The sequence below is a fragment of the Mus caroli genome, unplaced genomic scaffold (assembly GCF_978045245.1).
Source record: "Mus caroli unplaced genomic scaffold, Mus_caroli_1 scaffold_9, whole genome shotgun sequence".
Classification (NCBI taxonomy): Eukaryota; Metazoa; Chordata; class Mammalia; order Rodentia; family Muridae; genus Mus; species Mus caroli.
This window is the reverse complement of record NW_028227264.1, coordinates 107,854,315-107,865,933: the sequence shown is the minus strand read 5'-3', so window position 1 is coordinate 107,865,933 and position 11,619 is coordinate 107,854,315.

Genomic DNA, 11,619 nt, shown 5'->3' with positions numbered 1-11,619 from the left:
CATAGGGCGTTTACCAATGCCTGCCTGCCTGCCAGAAGGTTCCAAGTCCCTTTTTTCTTGATGATTCAACCTACCAGACATGCTTAGCGAAGCAACCAGCCCGGGCCTCAGACTTCGGTTTCCTAAGTTGCATAGACTTGCTTTAGCAAAAAAAGCCACAAGTGGTTTTTTTTTTTTTTTTTTTTTCTTTCCAAACAGCTTTCATACATAAAATTCCTAATACCCAGAGAATCTATTATTATGCCTAATTATAACAAGTCGATTTTGTGCCAGTCGTACATATTTTTAAAATCTAATAATTACAGGACAGTGAAGCTCATTGTTCCATTTCAACTGGAACTTGCGAATTTTCTTAGTTTGGGGCCAACATCAGAGAATTTTTCCTAAAGAGTAAGGGGCTATTAAATATGTAGTTACAAAAATAACCCTACTATTTTGGGGCTCAACATCAAATGTGAAATGGGGGTTCTAAAGATATTTGTATATCAAGAATACATTCCTGCTACTATTAAAATTGGCAAAGATGGGAGAATACCAGTGGTAGTTACTAATGAGTTTACTCAAGACTCAGTAACCTGGTGTTATGACTGTGCCACATCAGGAAACATAAAATGCATTCATTAGCAAAAACGGGATTCATCAACCGTAGATCACTGGTTCTCAACCTGTGGGTCCTGACCCCATTGGGGTCAACTGACCTTTTCACAGGGGTCACTTATCAGATACCCTGCATACTAAATATTTGCAGTATGAGTCATAACAATAGCAAAAATTACAGCTATAAAGTAGCAATAAAATAAATTTGTGGTTGGGGGTCATCATCCATGAGGAACTGTATTAAAGGGCTACAGAGAACCACTGGTGTAGACTTACATGTCATATGCTTATATATAAGTCATAATATAATATTATACTATTATACTCTTATGTAATAGTATATAATATTATACTCAGTATATAATATTATACTCTTATGTCGACATTTCTTGCTGAAGGATGACCATTTCAACACGTGCTGATGAACTCAATAAAAATAAAAAGCGGCCGGGTGGTGGTGGCGCATGCCTTTAATCCCAGCACTTGGGAGGCAGAGGCAGGCGGATTTCTGAGTTCGAGGCCAGCCTGGTCTACAGAGTGAGTTCCAGGACAACCAGGACTACACAGAGAAACCCTGTCTCGAAAAACCAAAAAAAAAAAAAAAATAAAATAAATAATAATAATAATAAAAAGCTGGTTTAGTGGTAAGCGGTAAGTGCAGGCGTTTTTAAAAACATCGCAATATACAAAGTATAACCTAATTTCTTTAAAAAACATTTAAAATGTGAAGTACTAGCTTTAGACAAAACTAATACCTATGTATGCCTATTAAATGCATAGTGCTGCCATTTAAAATTTATTTCCCTCATTAAACTAAGTCATTAGCAGATTTTTGTGGTTCCCCTCCCCACTTCCCACCCCGAAATTCTTTTTAAAAAATTAAGCCCATCATTTTGGGCACTTTTTGTGTGCTTTCTGTGGGATTATATGACTGTTGATACATATCTAGCATTTCTCTTACGTATTCAATCAGTATTGGGTGTTGTGGTGGCTGGAATAGGAATGCCCTGCTTCCCCAACCCCCAGAAGCTCATGTATTTGAATGCTTAGGGCATGGCACTAGGAGGTGTGGTCTTGTGGGAGTGGGCATGGGCGTCCTGGAGGAAGTGCGTCACTAGGGGTGGGCTTAATGGTTTCAAAAGCTCAAGTTAGTTCAAGTGCTCTCTTCCTGCTGCCTGCCTATTCCGATGTAGAGCTCTCAGCTACCTCTCCAGCACTAGGTCTGTGTGGTGTCTCTTCACAACAACAGAACACTGACTAAGGAAATTTGGGGTTGCCTGTTTCTGATACGTTCACGGCAGCTGATGGATGAGTCAGGAGAAACACTTGGAAGGGTGCCGTGTTCCTCATGTGCAGCATGGTGACTGTGTTCTTCCACCATTCTCTGTCCCCGGCTCAGGGGACAAACCGTACGAGCCCAGGAACTTCCAAAGATCTGGATGTGCACGGGAGAGGATGAGTCTGGAGCTAAACCTCAGTTACAACCACTGGAGTGTGCAAGGGATTTCTGAGGCTGCAAAAATGTAGAGAGTTTTTTTTTTTTAATGTATTTTTATTTTCAACACCATGATACTTGCATACAACAGGCTGTGACCACGTTCACCTCCCTCACGACTCATCTCTCTCGTGCTTGCCCACCTATTCTGCCCTGTTAGCTCTCCATTTACAACAGTGTCCTTCCCTCAGGCTCCCTTCCTCCCACTCCCTTCCCTCCAAGCCCTGTGCACACTGTCATAGTTGTGTGTTCATGTTTGCTGTAACAAACTGTTACATTCAGAATGAAATACCCCAACATGCTCACTTCCATCATTTGGTTCCATAGTCTATTCTACCATGTTCTCCGGACCTCGGAAGGGGGGACACAGATGTCTTGTTTGGGACGATGACTAATCTCAGCACTTGGCCCTCTTAAGTTTTCCTCTTTGACCAATTTGCTCACTGCTCAAAAAAGCTTCTGCTGCAAGACTTTCTTTCTTTCGCCGGGCGGTGGTGGCGCACTCCTTTAATCCCAGCACTTGGGAGTCAGTGGCAGGCGGATTTCTGAGTTCGAGGCCAGCCTGGTCTAGAAAGTGAGTTCCAGGGCTACAGAGGAAACCCTGTCTTGTGTTTCTTTCACACTGTCTCATTAGCAGACAACCTCTCTGGCCTTAAAGGGGACAGCGCACTAAAAGACTCTTGCCTCTGTCTCCCAAATGCTAGGATTACAGGCTTTATCACTGCGCCCAGTTTTACGAAGTGCTTGGGATGGATCCCAAGGTCTTGACTATGTTAGGCAAGCATGCCACGAAGTGAGCTACACCTCTAGTCTCTTGATTTTCTTTTCATATCACCACGGCCAATATGGCATCCACATCTTTGTTGGCATTAGATCCCTTTGTGAGTGAAAGCCTGTGAGTTTAGCTACCAAAAGTAGTGGCTTCCTCACATCAGGAGTGGTGTCTACACATAGAAAGTATCTCAGTTTGGGTTTCTATTGCTGTGAAGAGACACCATGGCCAAGGCACCTCTTATAAAGGAAAAAATTGGGGCTGGCTTACAGTTAAGAGCTTTTATCTATTATCATCATGGTGGGGAACACGGCAGCATGCAGGCAGACATGGTGCTCTAGAGGAGCTGAGCGGTCTCCACTTGGATTTGCAAGCAGCAGAAAGAGAAAGTAAGCCACTGAGCTTCCGAGACCTCAAACCCCATCCCCTGAGATGTACCCCTTCTCCAACAAAGCCACACCTACTCTGACCAGGCCGCACCCATTCCAGCCAGGCCACACCTCCTAATAGTGCCAATCCCTATGAACCTAGGGGGCCATTTTCATTCAAACCACCACAGAAGGTTTCAATTAAGTATGAGGAAAAGAAAGAAAGAGGCAAGGGGCCAGGGGAGGACCGTGAACACGGAGGCCAAGTCTGCGTGACCTGCCCTCATTGCTCAGTGCCTTTCCTTCACTAACAGGGATGTATTAAATCACTTAACCTGAGAGAAAGACCCAGGAAACCAAAAGATACTCATTAAATCAACAAATATCCAGCAACGACCTGTTTTGCCAGCTTCTGGAAAATGCACCCATGACCACCAGGACTGGTGTGTGATCACAGAACTCAGAGCTGAGCAGGGAGAGAAGCACAGGTGAGTTAAGAGAGAAGAGACGGGCTTTATTAGAGGTTGTAATGCTCAGACAGATACCCGAGAGGTGAGTCAGGTATGTACAAGGGGAAAGGGAACAAGGAAACAAAGGGCGAAGGCAAGTAAAGAGAGCAAGGCGGCTTCCGGGGCTGGATCTCTAGATTCTGTCTTCTAGGTGCTTATAAATGAGGTGGCAAGAAGCAATATGGGCATTTGAGGTCCTTTAAAAAAATTATGTAGCTCTGGGGAAAAGATCACCAGTTACCCACGGAGACTGTCAATCTCTTAACAAGGAGAGGAGTGATCAGGAATGTGGCCTGACAGGGCCTGCGTGTCCTCAGGGAGCAGACAGGATGCAGTGAAGCACAGGGGAAAAGGCCAGTTGGGACTTGCAAACTGGTAGCTGCCGCCTTCTAATGAGGTAGACTCTTAAAACAAGGGGAGAGCAAGCGAGAAGGTTTGGTAACCAGTTTACAAAGAGGTCCTTGATAACAAACCTGAAGAATTCAGGCTTTATCTTGAAGATGATTTGGGGACAGTAAAAAAGAAAGTGCCAGGAAAAGAACCTATTTCAAGAGACATGTACAAAGTATTGCACTCCCCCGTGATCATGAAGGTCAAGTAGGAAGAAAACATTTTGGGTGATAAAAAGAAAGCCTGGACGCACCTGGGCAGGGATGTTAGGGCTCACCAAGAAAGATGCCCAGCAAATGCGTTTGGAAGGAACAGAGGCAGAATGTCTTGCATAGGAAGTGAAGACAGTAAACTGCTCAAGAGCAGAGCTTGGGATTTCTTTTTTCTTTCTTTTGGTTTTTCAATACACGATTTCTCTGTGTAGTCCTTGTTGTCCTGGAACTCACTCTGTAGACCAGGCTGGCCTCGAACTCAGAAATCCGCCTGCCTCTGTCTCCCGAGTGTTGGATTAAAGGCGTGCGCCACCACCGCTCAGCGAGCTTGGGATTTCTTGTTTGACTTTACTTCTCTCCAGGCTACGCTCAAAAGATGCTCCAGAGACTTCAAGAGCTTCTGAGCTTCCTGCAGGCTGAGCTTTTCTAAGTCATTAGACGGAAGTATCTGGATGTGGTATATGTATGCATGTGGAGTGTTTCTGTGGGTGTCCAGGGAGACGAAAGGGGAACTCTGGGTATTCTCCTCCTTTGCCTTCCATCCCACGGGTTTTATTGTTGGAGACAGGGCCATTCCACTGAACTAGGAGCTCATGGATTGTCTAGGCTGGTCAGCCACATGGATCCATCCATCCATCTCCATCCCTTTGCTCCTGGGGAGCAGTTGGCTCCCGTCCATGACCAGCCTAGAGGTGGGTGCCGGGGGATCCTAACTCATGTCCTAATTCCTGTTGAGCAAGCGCGTTACCCTCTCCCCCACCCCCCAAACCTTCTCCTTGGTGAGCCTCTCAACTCATTAAACATCTAATTTGTTCATACACAAAGATTGTAGCATTTAGAATTACTCAGAACACAGTACTTCTGAGTGTCCCCTTTGCTTTTCATAAGTAGCTTAGATAAACCAGTCACAATCTGTGTGATGATGATGATGATAATAAATACTGTATCAATAGTAAACTGAATAGAGTGCTTTGCACAGAGGAAACGGTCAGTAAATATTTGTTACACAAAGGACTACAGTTTGCTGGTTCTTTACTGTAATGAAGTAAGCAGACTCTGGGTTTTCTGATTATAACATTCTTCCTATTGTTTCTAATTCTAATGTGCTTTCCTGACCAGTTATGGGAAAAAAGGGAGTGGGAAGACTCTCACCACAGGCATTAAGGAATGTCTCAGGATCTCCAGTGCATCCCATCCAGGCCCCGGGCTACCACACTGGAAAACACTGGAATGTGAAAGTTGCCCATCTTGTGTGTTCCAGGGGTGGGGTGGGGTGGGGTTGAGGATGGGGGGTGGGGAGATATTTTAGAGCTACTGCCTTAAAAAGAAAAAAACCCACTCCCAAATTTCCACCCTACAACTTAACTTTCTCTCTTTTTTTATGCCCCTTTCTGAGTTTCCTCTAAATGTACACAGTAGTGGTATTTGTACACTATAGTACTTTAATGTAATGCCAATTTGGAAATTTAAAGCAAAAGTACAAACAAGACACACTCAGCCCTCTTGGGTAGGTGAGTTTACGACAGAAAGAATTCAGCAATCATCTGAGGCTAATTGCCTTTGTATAGGGCAGGGCTTGTTTCGTTCTAACGCCCCAACACCTCTCCACCCTTCTAATCATCCTGTGCTGAACCAACAGCTGACCGGAAGATGACTCACTCCATCACACAAATGCCTGTACCCTCTACTCTAGGCTAATCCTATCCACCAAAATACAGGGTTACGTTAAAAACCGACAACAAAAACCACAGAGGAAAAATGAAATAAAAAAATTAGTACCGACAAAGCGACTCCTATTCTCCCATGCTTTTTGTCGTTTTCAAGTTAATGGAGAAAACTGTAATTTTGTTTTTAATGGCATATCATGTGATAGTTGATAGATGTGTACATTGTGTAATGTGTCAGGAGACATATCTTCTTCCCAAACATTGACCATTTTCTTGTGGCTGAAGTGTTCCTTACAGTCGTGTAAAGTCTACAGGACCCGCTTGCTTGCCCTTCTGTAACCAAGCACCAGCGTGGATCTTCCTTCCCAAAGAACTCTACTCTTGCTACCTAGGGACCACGATCTTTTTCCTCACTGTTTTCTCTTCTACTTTCCATTTTTCCTTTTAAAAAGATAGGTTTTTTTTTTTTGTTTGTTTTTTCAAGACAGGGTTTCTCTGTATAGCCATGGCTGTCCTGGAACTCACTTTGTAGACCAGGCTGGCCTCAAACTCAGAAATCTGCCTGTCTCTGCCTCCCAAATGCTGGGATTAAAGGCATGCGCCACCACCGCCCAGCTAAAAAGATAGGTTTACACTATAAAAATAATACCAAGGTCTGGGTTACAGTGACAGCAGCTCTGCATTTTATGTGACACTAAACGCCCCCAGCTATAGATTCTGGACAATATAGGAAAGAATAACTGAGCTGGGTGTGCTGGCACACATCTTTAGTTCCAGTATTTATGAGATGGGCAGGAGGATCTCTGAGTTTGAGGCCAGCCTTGTCAACAGAGTGAGTTCCAGGAAAACCAGGACTACACAGAGAATCACTGTCTCAAAAAACTACATGAGAGGTGTGTGTGTGTGTGTGTGTGTGTGGTCTCTTTATATGTCCTGCTGCTTCAAACTTCTGGACCCCATCATTCCTTCTGTCTCAACCCCTCAAATAGCTATGATTATAGGCACAAATATGCCAGTGCAGGTAGCCATGTTAATATGTTTGATGTGTCTTAAACGGGAGAGAAATGGGTGCTGGAGCCCTGCAGATGATCGTGTGGAGCTATGACCAATCTCACCCATTTATTTACACAAGGCAAGACAGTCATCCCCACTTCCTAAGTAGACCAGAGCGGAAGAGACAAGCACACACAGGGGACACACTTAGAGGAAAACGATCTCCAGACCGTGGGCCACAGTTTGTGAGTCTATGAGAAAAACTTTCAGCCTCCTCTATAGTCACATGCCCAGTCTGAGTACGTGAAAGTTCCAGTTGCCGCTAAGTCTCCCTCCGAGTTATCCCACGTTTTCCTTCTTCTGCATCTGCAATACCTCACTGTGGTTTTAGATTATATTTCATTACAATGAGATTGGGCAGGAGTTATATGAGCCTTTGTAATATTTACCAGCCACTGAATTTTGTTTGGTAAGATGTTCCAGCAAATCTTATTTATTTATTTATTTATTTAATGAGTACACTGTAGCTGTCTTCAGACACACCAGCAGAGGGCATCGGATCCCATTACTGATGGTTGTGAGCCACCATGTGGCTGTTGGGAATTGAACTTAGGAACTCTGGAAGAGCAGCCATCTCTCCAGCCCCCAGCAAATTCTTAATATGTCATGACTACACTAATCAGTTATAGCTTTGCCAAGATCTCATCCTAATGATCTCAGTGGGTCATTGTTTTTTTTTTCTCCGTCGAAGAGACGAGCCAATTCAAGCCAAATTAAAGCATAAAGGCAGCTCTTTGGGTGGGTTCACTGGTACAAAGGAACAAAGCCAATAAGGTTGCCATGCAGAGAGAGAGAGAGAGAGAGAGAGAGAGAGAGAGAGAGAGAGAGAGAGAGAGAGAGAGAGAAGGCAGGGAGGGAGGGAAGGAAGGAAGCAAGCATGTGTGTGGGGTGAAGCAGGGTGGGGGTGGGGAGGGGTACAGGGAGAGGGAGGATCAAAATATCCAGATTATAGTGAAGAGCCTCTGGTTGAGAGAAAGCCCAGCCTTTGGCCTAAACTGGAAAGTTCAGCATAGAGGGCAGGGTACGACCTGTAACAGGTAGGGACCGAGGGATCATGGGAGAACCTGGAGGCCAGGTCTGTGTTAGTATGTTAAACAGGCCCCTTAACCTCTTGCCTGGGTCTGAATCCCAGCAAAACCTTCACGTAATGAAGGATCCTCACCTCTCGCGCGCCTCTCTTGTATTTTGACTTTAGAGCAACAAAAGCTGTCTGCTGTATTTTATTTGAAATACTGAGGTTTTACTCTCCTATTTAACCACATAGTTTGTCAGAATTTATTTCTGCTTGTAAAATAATACCGATAAGGGTCAGTAATGTTATTATTTCCCTTAGGTAATCCAGAGCCCCCAATCCTTTTTTTTTTTTTTTCCTCTATCGACTTCTGATGTTATATCCTTGCTTAGGTTCCTGGAAAAGTCTGGGTCCACCTTGGAGTCCTCTATCATTTACATAGTTTTCTAAATGGGGGTGAATTCATAATTTCTTTAAATAATCTTATTTTTAGATGTCTTGGCTGTATGTTTGTATGTGCAGCACATGCATGCAGTGCCTATGGAGACCAGAAGAGGACACTGATCCCCTGGGACTAGAGATGGTGTTGAGCGTCCATGTTGGTGCTGGGAATTGAACCTGCATCCTCTGGAAGAGCAGCCAGTACTCTTAAGCACTGAGCCATCACTCCTGCCTCATAATTGCTCCAAACACTATGATTTTGCAATTGTTAGCGTGAAGTTCTTAGGAGAAGACTTCACAGTATTATTAGATCTTCAAAACTGTTTTGAATAACTAAAACAGTTAAGAATAGTCTTGGCACTCTGCTCATGCATATACATTTTTATCATAGAACTGAAATTCTTTACTATGAGCTATAATATAGTCCCTGAATCTCATATCTATATCTATATCTATCTATCTATCTATCTATCTATCTATCTATCTATCTATCTATCTATCTATCTATATGTGTGTATGTGTGTATATGTACATATACATGTATATACATATATATTTTAAACTTTATTATTATTCTCTATGGGTTCCTCCTCTTCCTGCTACCTAACATTTGAATCTCCTCTTTCCAAGATCTCAATCAGTCTTGGTCTCAAAATCTTTTACACACACACACACACACACAGACACACAAAATCAAACTCCTAATTTAAATTTCCAGTTTGGGACTGGAGAGATGGCTCAGCAGTTAAGAGCACTGACTGCTCTTCCAGAGGTCCAGAATTATTCAATTCCCAGCAACCACATGATGGCTCACAACCATCTGTAGTGGGATCAGATGCCCTCTTCTGGTGTGTCTGAAGACAGTGACAGGGTAGTGTACTCAGATATATGAAATAAATAAATTAAAAAATTAAAAAAAGATCTCCAGTTTGTGTTTGTTTGGAACTCAGCATAAGGGTTTTGGTGTTTAATAAATTCAGCATTAACATGTTCAAAACTTCTTGATTAAACTTGTTAAGTATGTCTTAACAAATATGATGAGCACACTTGAAGGGTTAAATCAGAGAGATTGGGTTTCTTTTTCAACTATTTTCATATTAGCCATTCTTTGCCTGTTCCCTTTCCTGACTATAGCCTCCTCCTTTCGGGAGTTCATCGTTTTATTTGGATTTTCTGCTACTACCAAGCACAGAACTTCAATTCACTCTTGCTCAGAGTAGTGTGTTGACCAAGCTGTACACAGTTCCATGAGATAACAAAACAAAACAAAAACAAGACTCTGGCCTTGGGACTTATTGTGTTAGATACCGTGATAATACAAACTATTTCTTCATACTGGAGACTTTTGTCACTCAGTCAAATGATTTTTTTTTTTTTTTTTTTTTTTTTTTTTTTTTTTTTTTGAGACAGGGTTTCTCTGTATAGCCCTGGCTGTCCTGGAACTCACTTTGTAGACCAGGCTGGCCTCGAACTCAAAAATCTGCCCGCCTCTGCCTCCCGAGTGCTGGGATTAAAGGCGTGCGCCACCACACCCGGCTGATTTTTTTTCATTAACTATATGAAGTGAGGAAGACCACCTGCAATGAGAGAATGAGGTCACTGAACAGAGAAGGGGGTGAAAGGCAGAGGTGACAGTCAGCAGATGGAATTTTGACCAAGGACAGAATGAATCTGAGTGTCCCATCCACCCCTATCCCTGCAGCTTCACCTATAACTAACATGCTCACTTTACCATGTAATCTATATTATCTTTTACTCCACAAGGTTGGTTCCTTCTATAGGAACTCACTGGAGTTAAGGCGTTCTCTTGAGGGGATTAGCTGCACTGTGAGTTAATGAAGAATGCCAGTGAACTTCTCCTACCACATCCCAGAGGCCAAGGTCTAGATCACTATTGTTTTGCAGATGAGGGAACTGAACCACCCTCCGCAGCTGGAGATGCCCTTTGCTCCTTCCTAATCACAGCCATTGACAATTTTTTTTCCCTCCCTAATTCTTAGTTCCATTTCAAAGGATATAGATTTGAACCCTAAGGCCTGCAGGCCTTACATTTTAGCTTGCCATATGATCCTCTGGGAGTCTGGTTGAAGACTGTTAAGCTGTTTTAGTCTCTGGACCTGACAATGTGGATTCCTGACAAATTCCTACATAAAGCCGCTACTGTAGGTCTCTCTGGGGCATTTAGAGAACTAGCAGGTTCATATGCTAATAGGACCTATTTAAATATTTTGCATAAAGATCTACAGTTATGGAAAGTGACAAGAAAGGAAGATAGATCTCTCGGGTAGGGCAGTGACCGAAGGCAGCAGTTCTGAGAATGTCCTCGCTGGAGGCCAGGTATGCAACAATAGAGTTCCTTGTTATCACTTCCCTTTGTCTGGAAGACGTGACCGAAACTGAGAGGCTCCTGGTTCAGCTAACAGGAATGATCAACTTACCTTCCTCCCCAGTTTCTGCCATAAGACAGACCCCCTTAGCCTAGCGCCCAATCAATGGCACCCAATCCCTGGGGACCAGCTCCTGCCATACTGGAGGAATATAGTCATCTCTCTCTTAAGGTCCCAGGTATGAATCTATAAATTAAAAACTGCCTTTCTGTTGTTGTTGGATCTCATTCTTTAAATTTTTGAGGAGACAAAACCCTCAAAGCCACCGATCAGAGTCCTTTTCCTGGCAGTTGAGTTTTCCCAGAAATGTAACCCCATCTTCAACCATGGGCTAAGCTCAGCAATCCTAGTGAATCCCGTCACAAACCATGGCCGAGAAGAGGAATATTCTAGATGCTGATGAGTATCTACAGTGTGCTGTTCCTCAGTGTGATGTTCTTTATACAATTCAGGAAGCTTAATGATGCTTAAACTATTGCCAATGACTGTCAACATTTAATATCTATATTACAAATCTCTTCTGGCGATTAACACTGAGCATCTACACCTTGTAACTGACTTTACTTTGGGACTCTCCATTCCCTTGCGGAAGAGACAAGTGACTTTAAACTATGATCCCCGAAATAGCAGCATCAGCACCACCCAAGAATTTGATGGAAATGCAAAGTCCACATCTGGGTTCCAATTGTCTGGGCAAATTCTGTAGGAGCTCAAGA